Below are 23,392 nucleotides of genomic sequence, written 5' to 3'. Positions count from 1 at the left end.
AAGTATGGCGAGTGTAACGCTCACCTGGTTCCCACGGGGGCGCTGGTCTAGTCTGGATTGCTGTGGCCTCTTCTAGCGTGATGCGCAGGACCCGGAACACCGATTGGACAGGACCTCCAAATCGTGCTTGCCTGGCCCGTAGGAATATCCTTCTGCAGATGAGAAAGGGGATTAACAGTCTGCAGAATAGTGTGCTAGCTCCCCCCTTTCCCCCTTCGTTCCTCTCTAACTTCCTCCAAACCCCGGTTTAAGCTCACCTTATGGTTTGGAAGGATGAACTCTCCATCCTGCTTCTGGTGCAGGGGCGCACGTTCGTCCAGTTACTTCACTGGTTTTCAGAATGGCGCTGGCAAAATCCACTTGACTTTCCTGAGCGATGCGCCGTAAGTATGAAAGTTCAAGTGAGGCCCCCTTTATGTTGTCTTTCTAACCTGTGATCTGTCCTTTATTTCAGGTGCAGAATGAAGGCGATGCGTCGAGGGGTTAAACTGCCGAGGTGAGTAGTGATGAGGGCGATCCCTCTAAATGTCCTTATCATTCCCCAGAAATGTCTCTTGTCCTTTCCCCATAGGGGCCGGGGTACGGTACCTGCCAACTGGGCGGCGCCGACCCGAAATGTGGAAGAAAAGCCGGTAAGTATTATGGCTGTTAATCAGGCTTTCCTTCTGTGTTCCTTCTGCTCACCTTTTGTTTCTTCCTCTCTCCCCTAGGTGCAGAGATGTGGCGTCTGATGCTGACAGCCGCGATGGAGCCGGGAGATGTCTCGAGGACAGGTGAGTGAAGTGTGGCGCTGCAGCGAGCAACGCGATGCTTTTAAATGGAAGTCTTTCTTCAGGGATGCTGGCGAGAAGATTCCGGATGCAGGTAAGAAGTTTGAAATAGTCCTTGGTTTTCACCTTTCTCTTCTCTTCCTTCCTTGCAGGTCTTCCAGGATCGAGGCGGGCGTGGCTGGAGTCCAGGAGCAGGAGCAGACACGGTGAGCGTTAAGCTGCAGGAAGCAGAACAACGCGAAGCATGAGCTGCTGTCTGGGCGTGGCTTAAATAGCCTCCAAAGAAGTCCCAGGTATGTATCCTTTGCCAACTAGGTATGTATCCTTCCCTGGCCACGCCCGAGTGAAAAAATAGTCCCTATGAAAAAATAGTCCCTTTCAGGTCTCAGGGAGGCCTGAAGCGTGGAGCATGGTCTGCATCAGGTAAGTGCACAAAACACCTCCCTTTATGAGCCTGGCGTGTATGGCGCCAGGACTGATGTCCAACATGAGCCTGGCACCAAAGGCGCCAGGACTGAGTCCAAAGAGCCCCTATAAGGGGCCGCTGGGCTTTTACCCAAGGGCATGATGCCTGCTTCCGGGGGTGCTGGGCCTGGCCTGGTGCTCCAGGGGTAGGCATCATGACAGCGAGACGGCAATCCGGGCCAGGTTCTAGGTCACACCAGTGAGCAACAACACCCTACTGTGCTGTGGCAGAGGCTCTTGGCATTGTAAACTTTGCGTACTCCGTATACCTAGACGACATCCAGGTGCTATTAAGCAAGCACTCACCTCGGTTTGAGGGCATAGGACAGATGGCTGGTGAACCTGTCCAGCTACTTATGGATGAGTCCATCCAGCCGGTGGTGCTGAAACATCGACGAGTGCCCTTCCACCTCAGAGATCTGGTGTATCAGGATCTAGATAACCTCGTCAAGCTGGACATCATTGAAAAGGTGGAGGGCCCTACCCCATGGGTCTCTCCTATTGTGATTGCCTGGAAGCCCAAGAAGCCCCTACTTCCCATACTGGAAGGCTCATTTTCCAAACCTCCGGTGAGGATAGAGCGATGGATGCTGGTGCTTCTAGAGTATGGTGTGTCGCTGATCTACCGCCCGGGTAGCAACAACGCTGCTGACTATCTCTCCAGGCACCCGAGAGGGGGTAATCAGCCGTCTACGTGCGCAGAGAAGGCGGATGAGCATATACGGCTGGTGATCGAGGCGGCCACGTCGAAATTCTGTGCAGGTGGAAGAACTGGAACAGGCATCACGGGCAGATGAGTGTTTTGGGATACCGAAGGCAGCCATGGAACAGGGGGCCTGGAAAACGGTGATGGAGTCCCTGGCCCGGAGGACAAATGAGGCAAATGTGGCCCTGGAACAGCTCTGGCAGGTTCGCGAAGAACTGGCATTCTCGGACTCAGGACTGTAGCTCAGAGGGCACAGAATCGTAGTACCCCAGGACAAAATTCAACAAATCATCGCTCTGTCTCACCAGGGGCACCAATGCGCACCCAAAACAAAGGCTCGCCTCTGGCAAAAAGTGTGGTTCCCTGAACTAAAAAGGAGAGTGGAGGAGTTTGTGTGTGTGGTGCCAGGCAGCCTCATTGGCGCAGCGTGAGCCAACCTTCGAGACAATGCCCAGTGGAACAAAGCCGTGGGCGGTGGTCCACGCAGACTTTGGATCCACGACCAGAGGCACCCAATCCTAGTGGTTGTGGACGAGTGGTCCGATACCTGGAGGTAGAGTTTGTGGAGTCTGTGGCGTTTGAAAGAATGGTGGTAGCACTGGAGAAGATCTTTGCCACCCATGGACTGCCCAGAGTGCTGTGCCCCGACAACAGAGCCCCGTTCCAGGGCGACAGTTTCGCTGACCTCATGAAAGAGTATGGCATCCACCACAGGAAGGTCACTCCGTTGTGGCCTCATGCAAACAGTGAAGCAGAGCGGATGATGCGCACGCTGAATAAGGTATTCCGGATTGCACATGGAAAAGGCGAGTGCCTACAAAGGGCACTATATGTGTTCCTGCGAGGGTACAGGGCCACTCCAGACTCATCCACAGGAGTGGCGCCAGCAGAGGCACTGTTCCAGCGGTGCCCAAGGGACATAATACCGGAGGTGGGGGAGCGAGAGCTGGACGTCATTAACAATGACCAGGTGGAGGAGGAGGGAAGGGCACAGACAGAGATGGAAAACGCCCATAGAGGTCTAAGACCACCAAGACTCGCCACGGGCGATGAAGTGCTGGTGAGAAATCGTCACCCGCAGGGCAAGTTATCTCTCACTTATGAGTCAGCTCCATTAGACGTGGTGGTGGTCAAAGGGTCCATGGTGACCGCGTCTGATGTAACAGCATCTGTCACCAGGAATGCCAGCTTCTTTAAGAGAATGGTGGACATGGACTTGGAGGAGGTGCCAGATGAAGGAGGGGGACATTCCGTCCAGGCGGAGTCCCCGACACGTGAGGTGCAAGGCGACGGAACACTGGTCAGAGAGAGAAGCAGGAGGTACCCCCTGAGGACAGGGTGAGGGAAATCTGCCCGTCTTACAGACTATGTCACGGACTAAGTAAGGGCTGTTGTGTGATGAAGACTCCTGAGCCGGTGGAGCATGTTGCCACCTGGGGATCGCGGGAGGGTACCATTAAACGGGGGTGGTTGATATTGTGTGCTGTGATGTTAGTAGTTAGGTCCTCCTTTTTAGTTTGTTGTTATGGAAAAGGAGGAGTGTGGTGCTGGCTCTTTAAGGGCGCGCATGCGACAGAGTGACGTCTCACTCCGTCGTGTGCCTCTATAAATAAACGGGGCGTTCCTGGCAGCATCGGAGCCACCGGGGAGCCTGCACTACCAACACTAAGTCTGTGTGTCTGTGTTCGGGGAGCTCACGGGGCGCGGTTCTCAGAGACCGCTAACAGGCAGCGCAAGAAATTTATCTGCACCACAAGGAGCAAATGAGATGTGGTACGAAGTGGAAAAGCACACAAGTGTTGGAAACACTAGAACCTGATGTGAAGTTCTGCAACCACAATGAGTAAAGTGAAAAAACACCCAGGGATGAAGTGCAATAGGCACCAGTTCTGAAGTACTGGGGGCACCAGAAATAACATGTAGTGGAATCCACGAAGCAAGGGTAAAAGGCTATGTCCATGCTTGTTTTGCTAATTATCTTATACTCCCCTATTGAAAGTCTATACTGATTAACATGTTGCATGTCTTTATTTTATTTTTTAAATACTCCACAAACCAAGAATTTGGATTTCTAGAGAGTCGTGTTCTAGTAATTCTTCAGTTTGAAAACTAGAGTGTCAAAATGGGTTCTGCACAGCTTAACACAACTTAACCAATGCTTTGTGAGAGTGTGGTTTCAAGCTACATCCTCTGCAGACGGGGGATTGCGTCATTGCGTGAGCCAGATGTTTGCAAGTCCTCCTGTAGACCAGCCCACATTTCTAGACTGACTCCTTGTATGAGGCTTTATGAGGCCGTTTTCACCGAAGCCCTGTGTCGGCGCTGCCTCCCTGCCCTTTCCTATGTGGGGGACACCCCCACAACCGGCAGATTACTGGCTCGCTCCCCTTCCCATTCTGTTACCCCCTCCCGCACCTACCCCACACACAGATACGTACGTACCTAACCCCCAGATACTATACGGCACTCTGTCAGCTGCCACTTCCTGGTCCAACTCTCCTGCATGCACCGTTTTCAGACAGGCAGCTGTTCGGCTAAGGTGGCCCGTCGAGGACATTTGCGGTGAAAGCTAATGGATCGTTGAGATGCAGTCTCACACTAAGGGTAAACCCGGGGATGTGCAGTTTAGCAAGTACGGTGGAAAATCATTTATGGATATACAACCGATTGTGGGTTTTAGAGAGCCCCTCTGTAAATGAGCATGACTAGCTATACTGGTACTCCGAGATAAACAGGCGATTTGGATCCAAACCACTGAAAAAACGGCAGACACCTTGCGTTTATGTGAAACAAAGGAATACTCTATAGCCAGATAACCTGCAAATCCGCACATGAGACTAAACTGGTCCTTTGTGCGGATGGATGGGAGCTCTGGAAGCCACTGTACAGCCCAGCAATCATTACTACTGAATGGCCCTTCAGGTGAAAGGGAGATTTGGAAGCACTAGCACACGTTGTTAAAAACCAACCCTTTGTGAGATTGTGGTCATCACCTGATTCCACTCACTCTCCTCCTAGCTCACATTAACATGTTACCAGATCACTTTATTTAAAGCACTTTTCGTCTTTAAATCACAAGGGGGTTGGGAGGGTGCGGGGGTCTCTATTCCACTCCAGGCGTCAGTCACAACGAGATGATCTGGCTTTGGTGGATAGAGCAACTCTGGGTTCTTGGCAGGGGCATATTTCTCATTGGCGTTAATCGAATCTTCGGCTGAGCTGGATGCCAAGACAGAGGGCACACGCAACAGCAAGAAAGAGGTATAGGTAGTGAACAGGAAGCGAGGCAAAGTGAGAGACACACAGATGGGGTGCTAATGGAGTGTGCCAAGGCTAACAGGAAAACGATATATGTCCCTTTTAATTGGAAGACGGCTGAAAGAAAAGGGAAACACTGTGGGTGCAACACTACTGTTTGCACCTTCACTAGGAGTCTGATCAGCCACTGAGCCTCCACTGTTAGTGCCTGCTACAGCACCTGGATATCAGAGCTTCTGTGGATGCCCATCTCAGTCTAAGGCATACACACAGAGGGAAGAAATGCAACGAATACACAAATGAGTCTGCTGCACTGTACTAGTACCATATACTGGCCTGCTGCATGTTTAAGGTTGCTGCATTCGGGAGCTGATACAAGGGCGAGTCCAACATGCGATGAGATTGCTGCACAGAATTCTGCTGCATAAGGCAGTCAGCTGAAAGGGTGTGCCCACTCCATAAATGAGTCTATCCTGAAGTAAGATTGCTACGAAAAGCGAGTCCACCTATTAGTACTTCTGCCTGACTTACTGACTTCACTCTGGCGTCTTGCTTTTACCCAACCTGCATTACCAGGTCTTCGCAGCTAGGATCTTGCCTTGTTGAAACAGACTCTTTTGGCTGTACCTTTGGCACTGGGCACCTGGGACAGGTCACTCTGTACATATCTGTATAGTAAAGCCCTAGCAGAAGCCTTCACTTGGATTACCTCCTGCTGCTCCCGCATAGCTTGATGTTGCAGAGCCTATACATACTAGCCTGGGGGCAAAGTAATACCAGTAATGTGTTCCTTATAATAGAGGCTGAGGATATCACTGTGGACACCATACTACGAAAATGAGTCATACGGAATGTGATTGGGGCAAAAGAATATGAGAATCTGCATTCTATGCAACTGTAGTGTACCTGACCACAGTAGAGGTGCACCTGCATGGTTTACAACATGGGCCTATTGTAAGCATTTAGAGACAACCTCCTAGGCTTTTGAACGAAGGACTCCTTCCCAGGGTCGGACTGGGACCTAAAATCGGCCCAGGTACCATTTTAAATGTGTCCCACACTCGCAAAGGGCAATTTGTTACTTTTCAGGGTAAACGTTTGGTCAATATTTGGTAAAACACGTAACAACTATCGCATTCTAAAATACAGCTGGACAAAACTACCACCTGCGCAGTGCAGTTAGTCATCAAACTGGCGCAGTTTAGCCCAAGAAAATTACCCACACTATACTCTTGAGCATAGCCCTATTGCCAGTGTGAGCCTGCCTAGAGGCCAATGATTACAGTGTGTCCATTTGCAAGCATATATAGCTTTAGGAAATATGTTCCATTAAACGTTGTAGTGTATCATGTATTTCACTTTACTGAGTGGAGATAATACTTTACTGTGAGGAGACAACAATGCCCACAAAATGACAAGTGACAGTTCGGCTGTGGCATCAACTAAATGAATGTTCAACATTGTTGATGCAAGGAAATCACACTAAACCCATCTATCACCCATAATGAATTCAGTCATACGATACTATTGAACAAGTTAATAAATTGGAGTTTAATCACCGATAGGAGAGACATGTGGCAAGCTGGCTTTGTTAGGGGGATTGGGACCACCCTAAACATTTTTCTCAGTAAGAGTGAAAGGGCAGAAAATACATTTACCTTTATCAATCTGTCCAACACATTCGACACCATCAGAAGACAAAGGCTATGGGGAAAACTGTCGGCCTGGGAATGCCCTAGTGTGGTACTAGAAAACATCCAAGACCTCTACTCGGAAACACCAGTAATAATTAGGATAGACAAAACAGGCCTTTTGACAGATGCCATACCAACGACTGTAGGCCTAAAGCAAGGCTCCCATCTAGCCACAGAGCTTTTTAACCTCTTTGTGTCGGACATGGAACAAGCCTTCTTGCTAACTCGCTCGTTCCCGCCTAAGATTGCAGGCATACCAATTGGCAGACTATTCTATGCGGATGATATTGTGCTGGTCGATCAGACTCCAATAGGTCTACAACGGCAATTGGACGACTTACAGGCATAATGACCAACGATCTGAGCATACATCCAGCAAAATCACGCAACATTACATTTGGAGCCAGGAAAAACAGAAGCCTAAAGAAAAACCCTACATGGTGGTTGAACAGTGAGAAAATCTTGGAAGTCAATTTGTTTGGTTACCTAGGGGTTTGCATAAAAACCAGCAAGTGCGACGCATCGAGAATTGAACTACTGAAAAGGAAAGCCAAGAACCTTGCCGCCCAAGGAACCATACTGTTGAAAAAATACTGTTGTTTCACGCTGGATTCAGTGATAACGTTCTACAGGATGAAGGTGGTGCCTATCTTATCTTACGGGGCAGAGACATCATTCTCTCTACCAGAAGAAATATGGTCCATTGTGGAAGGCATCTTCTGGAAAACTGTTCTTTGTTACCAAAATGCCTCCCAATTCAGATCATCAGAAGAGAATTAGGTTTGACATCACTTAAAGCGATAGCTGTGTGGAAATCGCTATTGTTTTATCGGAAATGTATTGAAGATGACCCTAGAGGAGGCTTCCAAGTTTTGAAGAGGGGAGTAGAAGACTATGCAGAAAGTATTATAACAGACTGGAGAAAGATCTGCCAGGCAATCGTCTGGGATCTGAATGAATCGGATGAGGTACTGGTAAGAGACCCTAGTAAAATCAAAAGAAAACTATACATGAAAGACTGGATCGAGACCCATGAGGACACACCATGGTACAAACACCACAATGATTTCTGGTCAGGAGCTAGAAAACTAAACGTCCTGCCCAGCCACCTGAGAATTTTTCCCAACAGTTTTTTTTGGAGCATAGTATATGCGCTTCCACCTAAACATACTTCCCACGAGAGAAATACTACACAAAAGAAATAAAGAGAATGTGGCCACCTCATGTAGATTGTCGGAACAACAACCTAACAGAACCATTAAAACACTTGACCCTTACCTGCCAGGCACTGAGTGATAAGAAAGACACTTTAATTGGAAAGATAGTCAACAAATACCTGGCGAGGCCGGTAGATGAATGGTGGACTATATTATTAATAGAAGGAAATAAAACTCATCACTCTGGCACTGATTACATTTCTGTCGGTCATTTGCAAGAAAATTGACGACAGTGCAAAGGCAGAAAAGACGTGCACATTAAGCACAGGACACTGAGCAATCTGACACAGGACCAATGAACAGATTGGATTTTATTTGATGTCGTAACGTTTTTGAGGATACGTGTGGCTAAAGTGTTTCTATGTTGTAAACCATTTTCTGAGCCAAATAAACAAAACAAATATATATATATATATATATATATATATATATATATATATATATATATATATATATATATATATATATATATTTCAGCCCAGCTAGCCTGCATTTACAGTTTGCAATTAAGCATCTCCTCTAAAGTTTAATTTCACAACAATGTACAAGGTTTTCTGCGCTGATGTTTTGAGGAGCTAAACTATCACTGTGTTCAATAAAGCAGACTTAAAATCGATTAGCCAGCATATCAGATCTTTGCAAAAACATATGTCACGTTCAAGGAAAGGAAATCTCCATGTTTATGTGGAAATTGGTGTGCTCCTTTGATTTACCATGAACTATTTGGGAAGTTGGCAAAATTAATGAGTCCACGCTTCTACTAACTAACAGAAGTGATAACATAATATAACAATGAGACCATCTACTGAAAGATCCTGCACTCAGACAGTACATGTGGAAGATGTGTACAGTTTACCTGGCCTCTGTTGGCTGCCGACCGCACTGATGTTGACATCAAACAGCATTTACATACTTTGTAGCTTTGTAACACTGATTGCACATTTCTTTAACAACCCCTCAGTGAATACATTGATCGAAGCCACCTAGAGATCATACTTACAAAAAAATAAGACCATTCTTTAAATATTCTGGCCAGAGAAGTAGGTTATAAACAGGGTCTGGACGGTTGCCCAGAGCAATGCCAGAAGTTAGGATTAATTCCAAACCTTCCAGCCATCACCACTTTTGTTTTGAATAAGTCCCCTGAGTGGGACGGGTATGCCCATACGTGGGTCCCAAGCTTGCTGGCCCTTCTAAGGAAGGCATGGTATCAAACAGTAAGACAGACACAAGTGATCACAGTTCAAGGGTGTTTATTAAACTTTCAAATAGGTTGGTAAAACGCCTATCTAATCCTGCATCTAAAGATGTGAGCAAGCTACGACCATCAAATAATCACAATGTCCTAGTCGAGTCTGTAAAAATAAAAGGGCCTATACTAATAAACCTATTGCCAATCCTTCTAAGTACAAATAGTGTGGGAAACAATGTTATGCAAAAGAGAAGTGTTCAAGAAATGATATGTCAGGATACTTGAGCTGTTGGCTCCCTTTCCCCACGTTTTCAGCACGGGAAAAGGCAGCACACTCGAGCTTAGCACATTCTCTGGATTCTCCAGCACGAGGATGCAGTTGAAAACCTCAGTATCAAGGCATTCTGTGCCAAAGTCTCTTTGCCATTCAAAGTATCTTATTACAGAGGGCCTGATGCGACAAACAACACATTTAAGTTGCTTTCTTAGTATTTCACATGTACACAATTTCTTAGGTGATTCACTGTTCATCCTGGGTCTCCCTCTGCCGGGGCTCAGACCCACTTTAACACAAAACCTTCAATCACTTTTCCTCTGCCGGCTCGGACCAATTAATCTAGTTTAACACAAACTTTCTGTACTGAATCAAAATCGTAGACCTTCCACTGTGCGCAGGATTTAGCTTGACCCGTCGCAGGACCACTTCAATTCACAATTCTTTACAACTGTTTAATTTTCATTTCTGACACTTCTCAGCTGGGTACCTTCCAGAGACCTTCGGATTGAGCACACACGCAGTACCGGACCACTCTGTCAAAGGTATTGTTATCTTTGTTTCAAAGTTCAATCACTCATCAGCAATTCAACTTTACTCGCAACTTTTATCACACGCATTTTAACAATGTTCGTTCGAGCGCTCGCCATACAATGTTGCTGCTTGCAACCTTGGCTTCAACACAGACCGGTCTTGTATCGGTCCCCCCAACTCACCAGCTGTGTTGATTTCACTGACACTGCCTTATTTCTTGGAGCCAAGGATGGTACCACAGTGGCTGGGTCTTCTCCCTGCCTTGATTATTGACGCAGGAGGGCCCCGGGTATCTCTAGACACACAATGCAGAATTCTTCAGCTTGGTTTCCTGATCTTACGCTTTCCAATCTCGAGGACAGTTCCTTGTCAGAAAGGTCAAGGGAATTCCTTGTGATCCCCTCCTGTTTTGCTGCCTTTCTTCTCTGGTTCAGCTGCTGTCTCGAAAACTGCTGTTGCCTCACGTGCTTTGCCTCATTCAGTGTGTGCTCTCGTGCTCCACTTTTTATCCATGTGGGGAAGCTTAATGGAAGTCAGGTGTGTGTGATGGTCAGTAATTGCCTGACCTCACCTGCCCATTTTATTGGGACACGACTGGTATACTGCTCGGGTGTTAGTCTGTTTTCTCCCATATCGGTCTGTCCGTGTGAAAGTGTTTGTGTTGTAAAAAGGGGTTGGGGTAGAGTTCCTAAATAACCTACCGGGTAGGATTGGGAAAAGGTGTTAGAGGAAAGGGGATACAGTGTCTCACCATCCGGTGTCCCAATCCCCGAAGAGCCCTCACCTAGGTGATCCTCCCACACTGGTCCACCCCCAGGAACTGGATCCAAAAGTGATGGCCGTATCCTGGTCACATGGAAGACATGGATGACAGATCCCCGGGGACTAGAGGGTGTGACACCTTCTGGTTTCTCACAGCCTAGAGAGTCTGTAGGTGGTCTATTCCTGATAGATAAGTCTACATTTGTTTTCTCTCTCATTACCAAATGCCATATTGTTCATTCAGCCTGAACATTTGGGCAGTGGACCCTCAACCCCATTGAAGTCATAGGCACTCTTTAAACCGCCCATCCAATAGGGCAATTTCCACAAGCCTTCATTCTGCCTAAGATATCGTCTCAGTTACACCAAACAAACGGCAGGTAAGAGTTTCTGTTATTTCCTCCTACAGAATGGCAATGATTATTGACACACTTTACTCCCAATTGAATCTATCACTTCAGGGCCCATTCTGCCACATGCACAATATCCAGCTGCACCAAACACTTGGCACATGCGTTAAGCGTGGTGAGAATCAAAGGGAAATGAAAAGAAAGTGAAAAATGCCTGAATAGTGCTTTTACTGCTTCACTTGTATCACATTTCTTCCACTGATTTGAATGAAGTGCACATGTGTGATGCAGGTAGTCACCTGCGCACCCGAGAGACGGTACCCGACAGATGGTGCAGATTGTGCCACAAACTAAACTATATCAAGAACAAATTTGGCCTTGAGTACATTTTGCCCAAAGTCTGAGTTTGAATAACTTTAAATTGACAGCAGGAAATGCTGAAAAGTTCCAAGATAAAAACACTGTATTCATGGAAAAATGTGCCTGCCACATGAACTGTATATCCGAAAATATAAATGTGTCAAAAATATAACTCTGCTAACTGGAGAACATGGGATGTGTTACAGAAATCCTCTTTTTGAAATGAAGTTACCTTGTTCTTGAAAAATGAAACCAGAATGAACCATTATTGCATTCAACATTACTATAATGTAACAGTGTATTACCTTTTTCATTTTACTGGCTGTGTTTACATTGTAATGTGATTTTATTCATGTTATGTTGAGCACAAAAAGAATCTTAAACAAGCTAAAGCGGAGCACCTGTTCAACTACACAGTCTGTTGACGATTAATACATTAATAAATGCTTCCATGAAAAATTCTTTGCCACTATATGCATTTATATATTTCTCTAAAGCCTTTGACGCTATGTTGGAACCGTCTTTTTACTAAGCTGCAAGGCTTGGGCCTCCCAAAGGAATGGTTAGCATGCAGCGTGGGTCTATACACGGACACCTTTGTGAAGATCAGACTTAATAGTGGCATAACGACTGCTCCCATATTGACCTTCACCGGGGTCAAACAAAGCTGCGTCCTTGGAACGCTGCACTTTAACATTTATGTAGTCGACTTCCAAGGTATTTTTTTTTTAAAACCTCTTTATTGATCGATTCGCATCTCATCAACATCAGCCATGCATAGTTACTGTGAAATGCCACATTGGATAACGGGTGAGTACATTCTGAAACAGGTACAAGTCCAGATAGAACACAAGATCAGGCCAACAGACACTTTGACATCACATTACATACGGATAGGAGGTTACAGCGGATTAGAAATGTTCCCAGTGCTCTGCCATTTCCCCTATACCCCCCAGTAGGTGCCACATACTGTAGGCGTCAGGCAGTTAGTCTGGCAGACAGATCAGTTTGGGTTACCAGGTATGCTGTGAGGGGATTCCAAATGTTTTTAGGTCGGTTTTGTAGCCCACAGAGGGTTGCATAATCCTTCTCCGTATCTCTTAACCAAATTCGGTCTTTCAACCACACATTGACTACCAAGGTATACTTAAGGAAGCCCAAATTGTTCTGCTACAAATTGGAGACTCGCATTTTGCCAATGCCAATGATAGCCTAGGCAGATGACTTAATTCCGTTAGGTCATACACCTTTAGGCATATATCAAGCCCTTTCTTGTCTAGAAGTATACGTGCAGAACAACCACCTCACAATCTATTCTTCTTAAAAATTATGGTATTTTCAAATAAAAGTGAACATCGTAAGGATTTTGGTGCTTAGTTGATGGGCCTTTGTATGTGATATCAAAAATGAAATATCTTGTATTGGAAATCTTTGTGAGTACTTCAATGAGTAGAATCATGGAGGTAGGGAAAAAAATCAACAGTTCGATGCGCTTGCACTTGTGGTCTTGACCTTAAATTTGATGGTTGCTCGCTTCTGCCGACAATTGACTTTATAAGCAAAAATGTACTCCAGCCATGACATTCTTGATTTGAAACATTAAAAATAATGGAGGGACTCTACTGGATAGCCACGATGGGATTACTGTGCAATGTCTCAATACCACTCTTGCAAATTAAATTGGGACTTATTTCTCCTAGCTCTGTTGTAAGGATCAGAGTTGCAATATTATACCATACATTCATGCAAGTTCACTCAAGAGAGATTCGATTGAGCATTTGGTAAAGGTAAGCAGCTCCTCACCTTCAGGAGTGAATTAATCCTTTCTTAAATGTATAGATTATCAACTCTGGTGAAGTCCGCCTAGATAACAAAAAAAACTAAAATCCTTAAGAAAAAAGCATATGAATGGGAACGATGTAATAATTGGCTAGTGTCCTTTAACAATAGTAGACTTTCCAATCACTACCTACACTCATTAAAGTTCGAAATTATGAAGGCCACGAGGGGGCGCAGGCAGAATAGCCGCCTGATTGCCTTGCTCCGGCCCTGACAGATTGAGGATGCCTTGCGGAGTAGTTCGCTCACGACCCTCACCAATTGGGTCTCCAAGTGGGGGGGAAGCAGCTGTGCATCGACAGCCCCTTAGAAGAGCAGCCCTGTTCCCGAGTTCATGGAGGAAATCGAGGCTGATACGGAAAGACCTGCACTGAGATGCTGAGGCCTCTGTTATGGCACCCGCTTGAGGAGATGAGGCACGTCCGCTGGTGAGCTGCAATGCACACTTGGTGGCAGGTGGAGAAAGAGCTGGCGATCCCCTAGGAAGGCTAAATTCACTGCGACACCCACAGTAGAAAATAAGCGGGGTCGAATCGGCCTGTTATCCGTGCTGGTGGAATCCACGGGATTGGAGTGCAGCCGAGTTGCAGGAAAGCAGATGACCTGTGGTGACAGCTGGAGGAGCGGCAGCACAGGCGGCCCTCATTTCCGAAGGGGGCAAGGTGATGGGAGCTGTGCCTCATCAAGGCAGGAGGCAGTGAAAGCCTCCAATGTGTGGTGTTAGGTCGCCCTCTAAACGAATGAAAGGGCATTCCCATTGTGCACATTTTGAATCTTGGAATACCGAAAGCTTCAGATTGAGCACTTTCCTGCATGCCAGCCTCCTCTTTTACAATTATTCAGGCTTTTTCATACTTGTCAAACTAGTAACTGATACCTTACTGGCCTAGCACTTTGTATTTTTGAACCCAACATAAGGAAGTGCTGAGGGGCCGCAGGGGAGCCCTAGAAGTGGCAGCTCCACCAAGTGGTGGCGCAGAAAGGGGGAAGAAACATCGGTCACCGGTGGCAGTGGCAGAAGTGAGGTGACAAGGAGGCCTGGAGCTGGTGTTTGTGAACTGCTGCCGGGTCGCTGTTACGCTCACCTGGTATCCACGGGGACGCCACCCAGCCCTGGTTGGATGATTTGCACTCTCGAACCCTCTCCCGGTCCCTTGGTAATGCCTCTGGTTAAAGATGGGTCTGCAATATAGGAGAGCTGGATTCAATACCAGATTGTCTTTGTTTTCCCACCTCCCTTGGCCTCAACTCCTTCCTCCCCCTTGGGCCTTCTCCTCACCTTAATATTGTAAAAGGTGGATTATCCGTCCTGCTCCTCGTGGCAGGGGCGCGTAGATTTGGGGGCGAGCAGCGACAAAGTTACTTCACTGGTGCAAGCCCCTCTGTGGGAATCCAGGCCTGCTGCGACTCCGTAGGTTTGCTCCTTTACAGTCTTTAAATGCAGTTCTTATGTTCCTCTTAGTTCGAATAATAATGTCTTGCTTCTTTCCTTTTAGGTATGGAAAGGTATTTTGGTGTTGTCATGCAGTTTGAAGATGAGCATGGGCCGGTGGGCGAAAGTGCGGTGTGCGCGATGCTGTCCGGTGAGTAATGCGCGATGCGCGGCGCTGTTTCGCCTTTTATATTGCTAACCTGTGTCTTTTCTCTCCTTGCAGGTTGCGATGTTCCTCACCGAGCGCCGTAATGTTCCAGCAATGATACTGACCAGAAGATGACTACCCAGGTAAGAATTGTGTGGCTTTCTTCATTCGGGAGGAAACGTGAGTAAACGCTGTCTTTCTTTCTCCTATTTCCAGGTTATGGTATTCCAGGATGAATGCGGTGCCAGATGATGGAATTCATACCTTCAGGTGAGTGGAACTGAAGTCAGCGATGGATTGAAGACAGGATACTGCTCCAGGTAAGTTTCGTAGTGTTCTTTCTCTCTCTGCAGGTCCTTGGTTTCAGGTAAACTGGCATCAAAGAACTGGACACGGTGAGCGTTACGCTGCCCACAGCAGAATAACGCAAAGCATGTTCTGCTGTTTGGGTGCGGTTTAAATAGTCTCAGTTAAAGTACTGCAGGTAAAATAGTCCCAGGCCTGCCACACCCAAAAGACTAGACCGCATAGCTCAGTTCCTTATAACAGAGCTATGTGTGTTCCTCCATGTTGGCTGAACCGCCCCCTCACCCCAAGTTAAATAGTCCCAAGTAAATAGTCCCATTCTAATATTGGTCTTCATGATGGTTATGAGCCTGGCGCCAAAGGCGCCAGGACTGACTCCAAGAGAGTCTTCGATGAGGTTTTAAGGCCTTTGACCTGGCCCTAATTGGAAGGCTGACTTGCCAGTAAGGGCCAGGGGCAAGGGTCATGACAGCCGCGGGAGAGCCCCGGAGCCGGATTCTAGTTGAGGGGAGATGGTAAGAGGGAAAGCACCGGGGGAGCTGCCCGGCATCCAGGGGTTGGCCTTCCAGGAGCACCACCCCATTTGGAAGGGTATTGCCTCTCCCCTAGCTGCAGTGTACTGGGGCAATAAGGGAAACAAGGCCTAAATGAAAAACAGAGTGGGTACTGCCTCACTGGCTGAAACTGCTTGGTGAAACACTGGTGGATGAACTGGAGGGAAGCGCTCTCACAGTTTCAGTGCACGGTTGGCGGAGGCATGGCAAAGGCAAAAGGAGGCTTGGGCCCCACCCATGCACCGCAGAAATAGGTGCAATCAAGAGTGATATTCAAGCCATTTTGGAGGAAAAAAAGGGGATGAGGACTGACATAGATTGAAGGTGGCAGAGTGCATGACGAAGGTAGAGTCCATGGAGTGCCAGATGGATGCGCATCCCGTGGAAGTGAAGCGGCAGGAGGAAGAATTGCGCCTAAAAGTGGATGACATTGAAAATTAAGAAAATCTCCCCTTTTTAGGACTAAAGGAAAAAGAGGGGGAAATCGCCAGCAAGCCTGGAGCAAAAGATTCAAGATATTGTAGGCATGACCCTGGGTTCCAAGGAAGGTGCAAGGTTGGTCTTGGACACAGTGCAGTGAGCTGAAGGATGGGGTAAAGGGCCGCGCTCAGTCCTGGCGCTTCTCCACTACTATGGGCATAAGGTGTAGGTCTTGGAGAAAGAGGCGATTAAGTAACATTGACTGAGGACTCTAAGGTCGCGTTCTTCCAGGATATGTTGACCCACACGCACTTGAGGCGAAAGAAATGTGCCCCGCTCACTAGATGGCTGCAGGAAAAGGGAGTGAAATACCACTGGGGTTACCCATTTGCACTTTTGTTTGAATGGGAGGGAGAGCGCTTTCATTTGGTGACGGAGGGGTTAATCATGCGGCCCATGGATGATTTGATGGGGTACTGCCAAAAAAGGCCTCCCGACGGGGGGGCGAGGGTGAGTGGGGTGTTTATGAATGAGGGGGTGACAAAGGGTGGGGGGAAGCAGGGGACGGGGAAGCTGTCATGAAGCGGCTTACATTGGAAGATGGGTGGGAAATCAACCAGGTAAGGGAGAAAAAGGGAAAGATTTACAAAGAGTGGCTATGGCTTAAGTAAAGGTCGCCACCCTAAATGTGAATGGGCTCAGTTTTTCAGATCAAAAGGTCTCTGATAAGTAACTTGTTTCATAAGCAACACTTTGCGGTCCTTTTTTTTTCTTCAGGAAACCCACTATAAGCAGGAAAGGAATCCATGATAAAGGGCAGAGATATTGTTAGTGTCTTTTGGGCTTCACACAAGGAGGAGGGGGTGAGTATTCTGTTGGAGATGACAAAGATTCAAGTCAAGCGAAGGTATGGGGAAAGGCTCTTGGTAGTCACAGGGTTCCATGAGGTGGCTAGGGTCACATTAGCCACATTGTATATGCCCAACGCAGGCCGGATGAGATTCCTGCGACAGATTTTTACATTGTTAATAACTGGGCTGAAGATGCCATTCTCCTGGGGTTGGGGGAGGAGGGGGCAATTTCAACATCATAGCCAATCCAGTCCTAGACTGGTGGTCTGTGAAAGGGGACAGACTGAAGGCAAGTAAGGACAACAGTGATTTTGGGCACCTTCTAGCGGATCACTTTTGGATTTATGTTTGGCAGTATCACTTCTCGGGCCCTGTGGTACTTTTCTCTTGCCTCCGCACCAGACATAAAACAGTATAGACCTCCTGTTGGTCCCATAGGAACAAGTGGCTGACGTAGGAGCACCCAAGGTGGAGGTGATTACGTGGTCAGATCACGAGCTAGTTATAGCGGAATGGAGGGGCGAGACACTGCAGGTGAGTGTATTGATGGAGATGTAACTATACCCTCCTGAGCTACAGAGTCTTCAGGGACTTCCTGGGAAGGGAGATAGCGTATTTTGATGTAAATAACAGGGAAGTGGCTATGGCCATAGTAGGGGAAGCAGCCAAGGCCACAATTAGGGGACTACTTATAGCGGAGGGAGCACGGAAGAAGCGAAAATGGGGTTAGTAGAAGGCAAACTACAAGAAGAATGTAATGGTCTGAGAAGCTTACGAAGAAGGACTCCAATAGGTAGGAGCTCCTAATAGAGATGAAAGAAAAGAGGTAAGAGATGCACTCTGTTTTAATAGGGGAAGTCAGTGCTCTAGATAAGATTTGGAAGTGGGAGATGTTTTACTCCCTATTTTTTACTCCCTATTTTTTAAAGTTGGGAGTAAAATGATTTTTTAGGGAGTAAAAATGTTAGTTGAATTTCGAATGAGAGTATTTTATAAGCGAGTAAAAATATATTTTAACTAGAAAACGAAAATGTGTAATTACTTGTTCGATCAGGCAGTTGTAATATTTTCCTGTGTTACTACCTGCCCTACTGGTCCAAACATATCTATGGAGCTTTGTGAGTGAAAGCAGGGGCACAAGGCTCTTCCTGTCCATTTCCCATTATTTGTTTGGAGTATTTTTACTCCCTATTTTTATTTTTTGGGAGTATTTGCCTACTTTTAGTGAGTAAAAGAAGGGAGAGGCTGTCCGTACTCTGCTGGTGAATACGGTTAGGGGATGCCACGTCGAGAGGAGGGTTAACCAGGTCCGTGGGGTTGATGGTACTCTAGAGGGTGTGATATCTGCGGCTTATTTCTGACAGTTGTACGCCCAACCGGCTACAGCTTCACAGACGAGAAACATAAGTACTTAAGTGACCTGTCGATCCCGCAACTTACTTGGACAGAGGGCGTCTTATTGGAGGCAGAGGTCACAGGAAAGGAGGTAGCGTTGGCGATAAAGCAGCTAAAGACGGGTAAGGTTACTGAGGAAGATGGGCCCACCGCTGACTTAATACAAAACCCTTTTGGCGGAACCCCTAGCCAAGCTCTTTAATTCGATCACAGGGGAGGGAAGAATACCACTGTTGTTCTTGCAAGCGTTAATAGCGGTCATTCCGAAGCCAGGGAATACTGTTCCTCATACAGGCCCATCTCCCTGTTAAATGTATATGCAAAATGTTTTGCTAGGATACTCAAGCTTCATTTGCCTAGGTTGATCCATCCGGATCAGACTGGTTTTATTTTGCAGAGACAAGTATCTGACAGCCTGCATAATACGTTGCATATTCTCAATGTGCCTATGGTGAAAAGGGATGCCCCCGCCCCCTCCTTGCCCTGGATTCCGAAAAGGCTTTTGATCGGGTTAGCTGGCCTTTTTAGGGGATTTTGGGGGGGAGGGGTTTCTCTTGGCTATTGGGATGGGCCCGAAATGGGTGGGTTGAGTCTCGGCTTTATATTCTAATCCAAAGGCCAAGGTGGTGGTTAAAGGGAGCGAGTCCCAAGGGTTCTCATTAGAAAGGGTCACACAGCAGGGTTGTCCGCTTTCTCCCCTCCTCTATGCGCTGGTCATAGAACCTTGGGCCATAGGGGCGAGAAAAGACACAGGAATCTCAGGGTACACGGTAGGGGGGTTGGCGGAATATAAACTACATTTTTGCTGATGATGCCCTACTCTATATCACTAATCCTAAACAGTCAGTGCCCCGTCTGCTGGATATCCTAGCTAGTTATGTTGTTCTGTCCGGTTTTAAAATTAGTTTAGATTAATCTGTGGCCTTAAGGCCCGGGTAGTATAAAACACTGACAAGGATTTTATAGGGACGTTGCCGTTCCAGGTGCAGGAAGAGGGATTTAGATACATCAGAAGAGAGGTCTCGCGTGATTATGGGAATCTCTTTGCAGATAACGATTAACCATGGTATGACTTGTATATGGTTGTTTTTGTTTCATTTTTTTTTGTAGTTATTTATTCATTTCTAATTTATTTAGTTGTAGTATCAGCAGATTTCTTACAAGACATAAAGGAAATGTCGGGCACTGTATTAAGTGACTCAGATTCTATAAACATCTCTTGGAATGTGAATGGTTTGAATAACCCGATAAAGAAGGAAAAGGTGCTTTCGCACTTAAGGCATTTTAAGTCCGATATTGCACTATTACAAGAGACACATTTTATTGAAACTGAAGCAGGAAAATTATGCAAGGGTTGAATTGGTCAGGTGTTTCATTCCTCTTATTTGACAACATCTTGTGGTGTTTTGATTTTAATGAGGACACATTTCCCAGGAAAGGTATTACATTCTAAAAAGAATAAGGAAGGCGGGTTGATCTCTGTATCCATACGTGTCCAGAATACTGAAATAACAATATGTGATGTTTATGCCCCAATTATAAACAGTGGTCCCTTCTTTTAATAATGTTGGTAGACATTTGCTTGACATGAAGGGGGGAAATCTCATTTTAGGAGGTGATTTCAATGTTACCCTTGACCGTGTTATGGATAGAAGTAACCTGAGGCTCAGACATGGCAAAAAGAAAGACAGGGATATGTTGGGCCTGCACATTAAAGACTTCAGTTTATCGGATGTTTGGAGACTGGAACACCCCACGGACAGAGAATACACTTTTCATTCAGGGGCACATGATAATTAATCTAGGATAGATAATATTGTGACTTCTGGGAAGATGACGGAAAATGTTAAGAAATGTAGTATTGAGAGTATATTAATCACAGATACTGGTCCCATTTAGTTGTGTTTTCTTCCCATTAAGTTCTGTTTAACCGTGAATTTTGCAATAAACAGAACGCAAATTTGGAGATCGAATACAGCAATCTTGAAGGATGATATCTTGACGGAGTCTCCAATTAAAGAAGCATAGGACTATTCTACGCCTAACTTGAATGATTAGGTGGATCTTGACATGATATGGGAAGGTTTTAAATATGTGATGAGAGATGTGCTCATGAGATTATCGGGGATTCAGAGGAAGGAAAAAGATAAAGAGCTGTTGACACTAAGCATGAGGGTGAAGGATTTAGAAAAAGAAGTTATGAGTTCGGCAGATGCTGAGAAAAGACAAAAGCTTCTTAAAATGAAATATGATTTGAACAAAAATCTAAGTGAAAAGGCTGAACGTGCTCTTTTCAGGGTACGATGTAATTATTACGAGGGTGGAGAGAAGTGTGGTTGATTACCAGCCCATCGTTTGCGTGTGCGATTTGAAGAAAGAACGATTGGAGTAATTGAAAGGGTGGTTGTGTGTCATATAATCCCCAGGAAATTATGTCTTTAGGGAATAATATGAAAATCTATACAAAGACACACAAATTACTAATTCTACACAGATGGACAATTATCTGCTGAATCAGTTGCTAGAACGTGTATCTGTGGAAGAAAATTTGGAATTGAAAAGAGCGAGAACGATGGATGAGATAAGAAGAGCTGTGTTTGGATGGAATGTAGGGAAGTGTTCGGGTCCAGATGGTTTGCCTGCTGAGTATTACAGAGAAATGCCCATAGAGGTTCTGGGTTTACTTAAAGACTCATTTGGGCATTGTAGGGACAAAGGCAGACTAGCTACCACAATTAGACCTGCAACAGTCTCATTCATCTTGAAGCCTGGAAAACCCCTTCAAAACGGGGCAGCTACAGACCGATCAGTTTGATTAATTCAGATTGCAAAATCCTTTCAAATATACTGCCATACCGGATAGAGAATATAATAGCAAAGTTAATTCACCCAAATCAGGCTTGGTTTATAAAAGGCAGAATCTCAGCTACAAACATGAGGAATCTCTTATTAACAATATCGGAATCACAAAAGAATGAAATGGAATCGGTGGCCCGGTTTTTAGATGTTGAAAAGGCCTTTGCGTAATATGGGAATTTCTGTTTAAGACAATGGAAAGAATGAATTTTTGTCCTGGATTCATGAGTTGTGTGAAATTGCTCTACTCAAGCCCGTTGGCAGAGGTGACAACTAATGGTAAAATATCATTGAAGTTTGAACTACATCGTGGAACAAGACAAGGTTGCCCATTGTCGCCCTTACTGTTCGTGATCTCCTTAGAGCCACTGGCAGTGGCTATTAGGTCAGAGGAGAGGATTAAGGGGGTTCATTTTACCGAAATTACACAAAAACTCTGGCCTTCTACTGGTAGTGGTTCTATTATAAGGGTACCTGTAATACCACAGGTCCTCCAGGTAAGTAATACAAAAACTCACACAATGGACCTTGGTAGATGAGATTGGAGAAACAACTTACATAACAAGTTGACTTAACTAGTTTCAAAAAACTATTTTATTCAAACAAATTTTGTAATTCTTAACAATGTTTGCTCATAGAGTACATAAATTAATTCGTATATCTTACACATCATCCTATTAATTCCACCATACATTCAAATTTTCAATCATACACATCCAATGCACACTTCTATGTCAACTATAAGTATTTATTTGAGTCAAATAGCACTCAGCTTATTTAACAACATCTACATATGTTTCGGTCATCATATATTGACTTATTTATTTGGCCTGATCTATCTCGGCCTTCATGGGCGGTCTTACAGTGGAGCTGAGCAATTTGTTGACTTGGTGCCTGTTGGTGGGAGTTGATTTTACTTTGCAGGAGGTTGAGCTTGTCAAGCATGGCAGACTGGATGCTATTGCACCAGTCTGCATTTTTGGGGATGGAAGGTGGAGTGGGAGCTGGTGATTCAAGCTCTCTGAAAATAGCAAAGATTTCCTTGGAGCCTGATTTTGCGTTAGCTATTCTCGTGTTGAACGAGTTACTCTTGGCTTTGATAATGGCAGCTTTATATTCTTTGGCAATAGTCTTGAATGCTGATTTGGTAGTCACATTTTTTCAATACATTTAGTAAAATGTATTGAAAAAAACCTTTTATTCTTTGCTTTATAAAAATGCAGATTATTTCTCACCTACATTAAACTCCAGCAGAGCACACATTAAACAGTCTACCATAAACAGTTCCTTGTCATTTACCAGCTGTGTCAAACAAAACTATGCTGCAAGCAAAGAATTTGTAAAGCGTTTCACTGCTTTAATTACGTGCTGCAGTGACAGCTGAAATTCTCTGTGGTTATTCAAGCACGACCTATTGTGATGTCACAACTGAAGCGTAAGGATTACAGAGCAGTTGTGATGTCATTTTCTTTTTACAGCTCAGTTGTGATGTACAAAAACATTCCCCACGAAGATCTTCCTTTAATGTTCTCCTGGAACCAAGAAAGTTACAGCACTAGAATAACATTTCGAAGCTTCTTCATGCGGCACAATTAAGTATAGACAAATTCTATCTTCATAACAAAATCACTGGAATGCTTTGCACATGTGGGCCAAGTAGCAGGGACAACCAAAAGGAAATAGTACCTAACAAAGGAATGGGGAGAAATGTGCGCATTCCTTTGAAAGTAGGCTCTGACTCTGAGACCGAGCACAAAACGCACATAGAAACAGTGCCAAGGCATGATGTTCTCGCACCTGATTTGCAATGAGTCTGTGATTTCACAAACTGTTTCGTCAGTGTACCTGAACTTTGCTGTATAAGAGGCTGCTCAGGTGCTTTGGATAACTTGTTAAGTTACTGTGGCCGTCGCTGTTGACATGACAGGCTGGGAAGCATCTAAATCACAGCAACTTTACAACACAGAGGGGAAGACACAATACATCGCATCTAGCTATGGTAATCATTT

General features: G+C 45.6%; 1 protein-coding gene across 5 annotated transcripts in view; it reads left to right on the top strand.

The window, feature by feature from the left end:
• NMT2 (N-myristoyltransferase 2) overlaps nucleotides 1–23,392 on the top strand; it is a 1,164,729-nt gene that overhangs the window by 1,043,537 nt on the left and 97,800 nt on the right. The gene's annotated exons all lie outside the window — the stretch shown is intronic.

The sequence above is a fragment of the Ambystoma mexicanum genome, chromosome 2q, assembly GCF_040938575.1.
Source record: "Ambystoma mexicanum isolate Mex_15411 chromosome 2q, UKY_AmexF1_1, whole genome shotgun sequence".
In the NCBI taxonomy this organism is placed as follows: domain Eukaryota; kingdom Metazoa; phylum Chordata; class Amphibia; order Caudata; family Ambystomatidae; genus Ambystoma; species Ambystoma mexicanum.
This window is presented reverse-complemented; position numbering and strand designations above follow the sequence as displayed.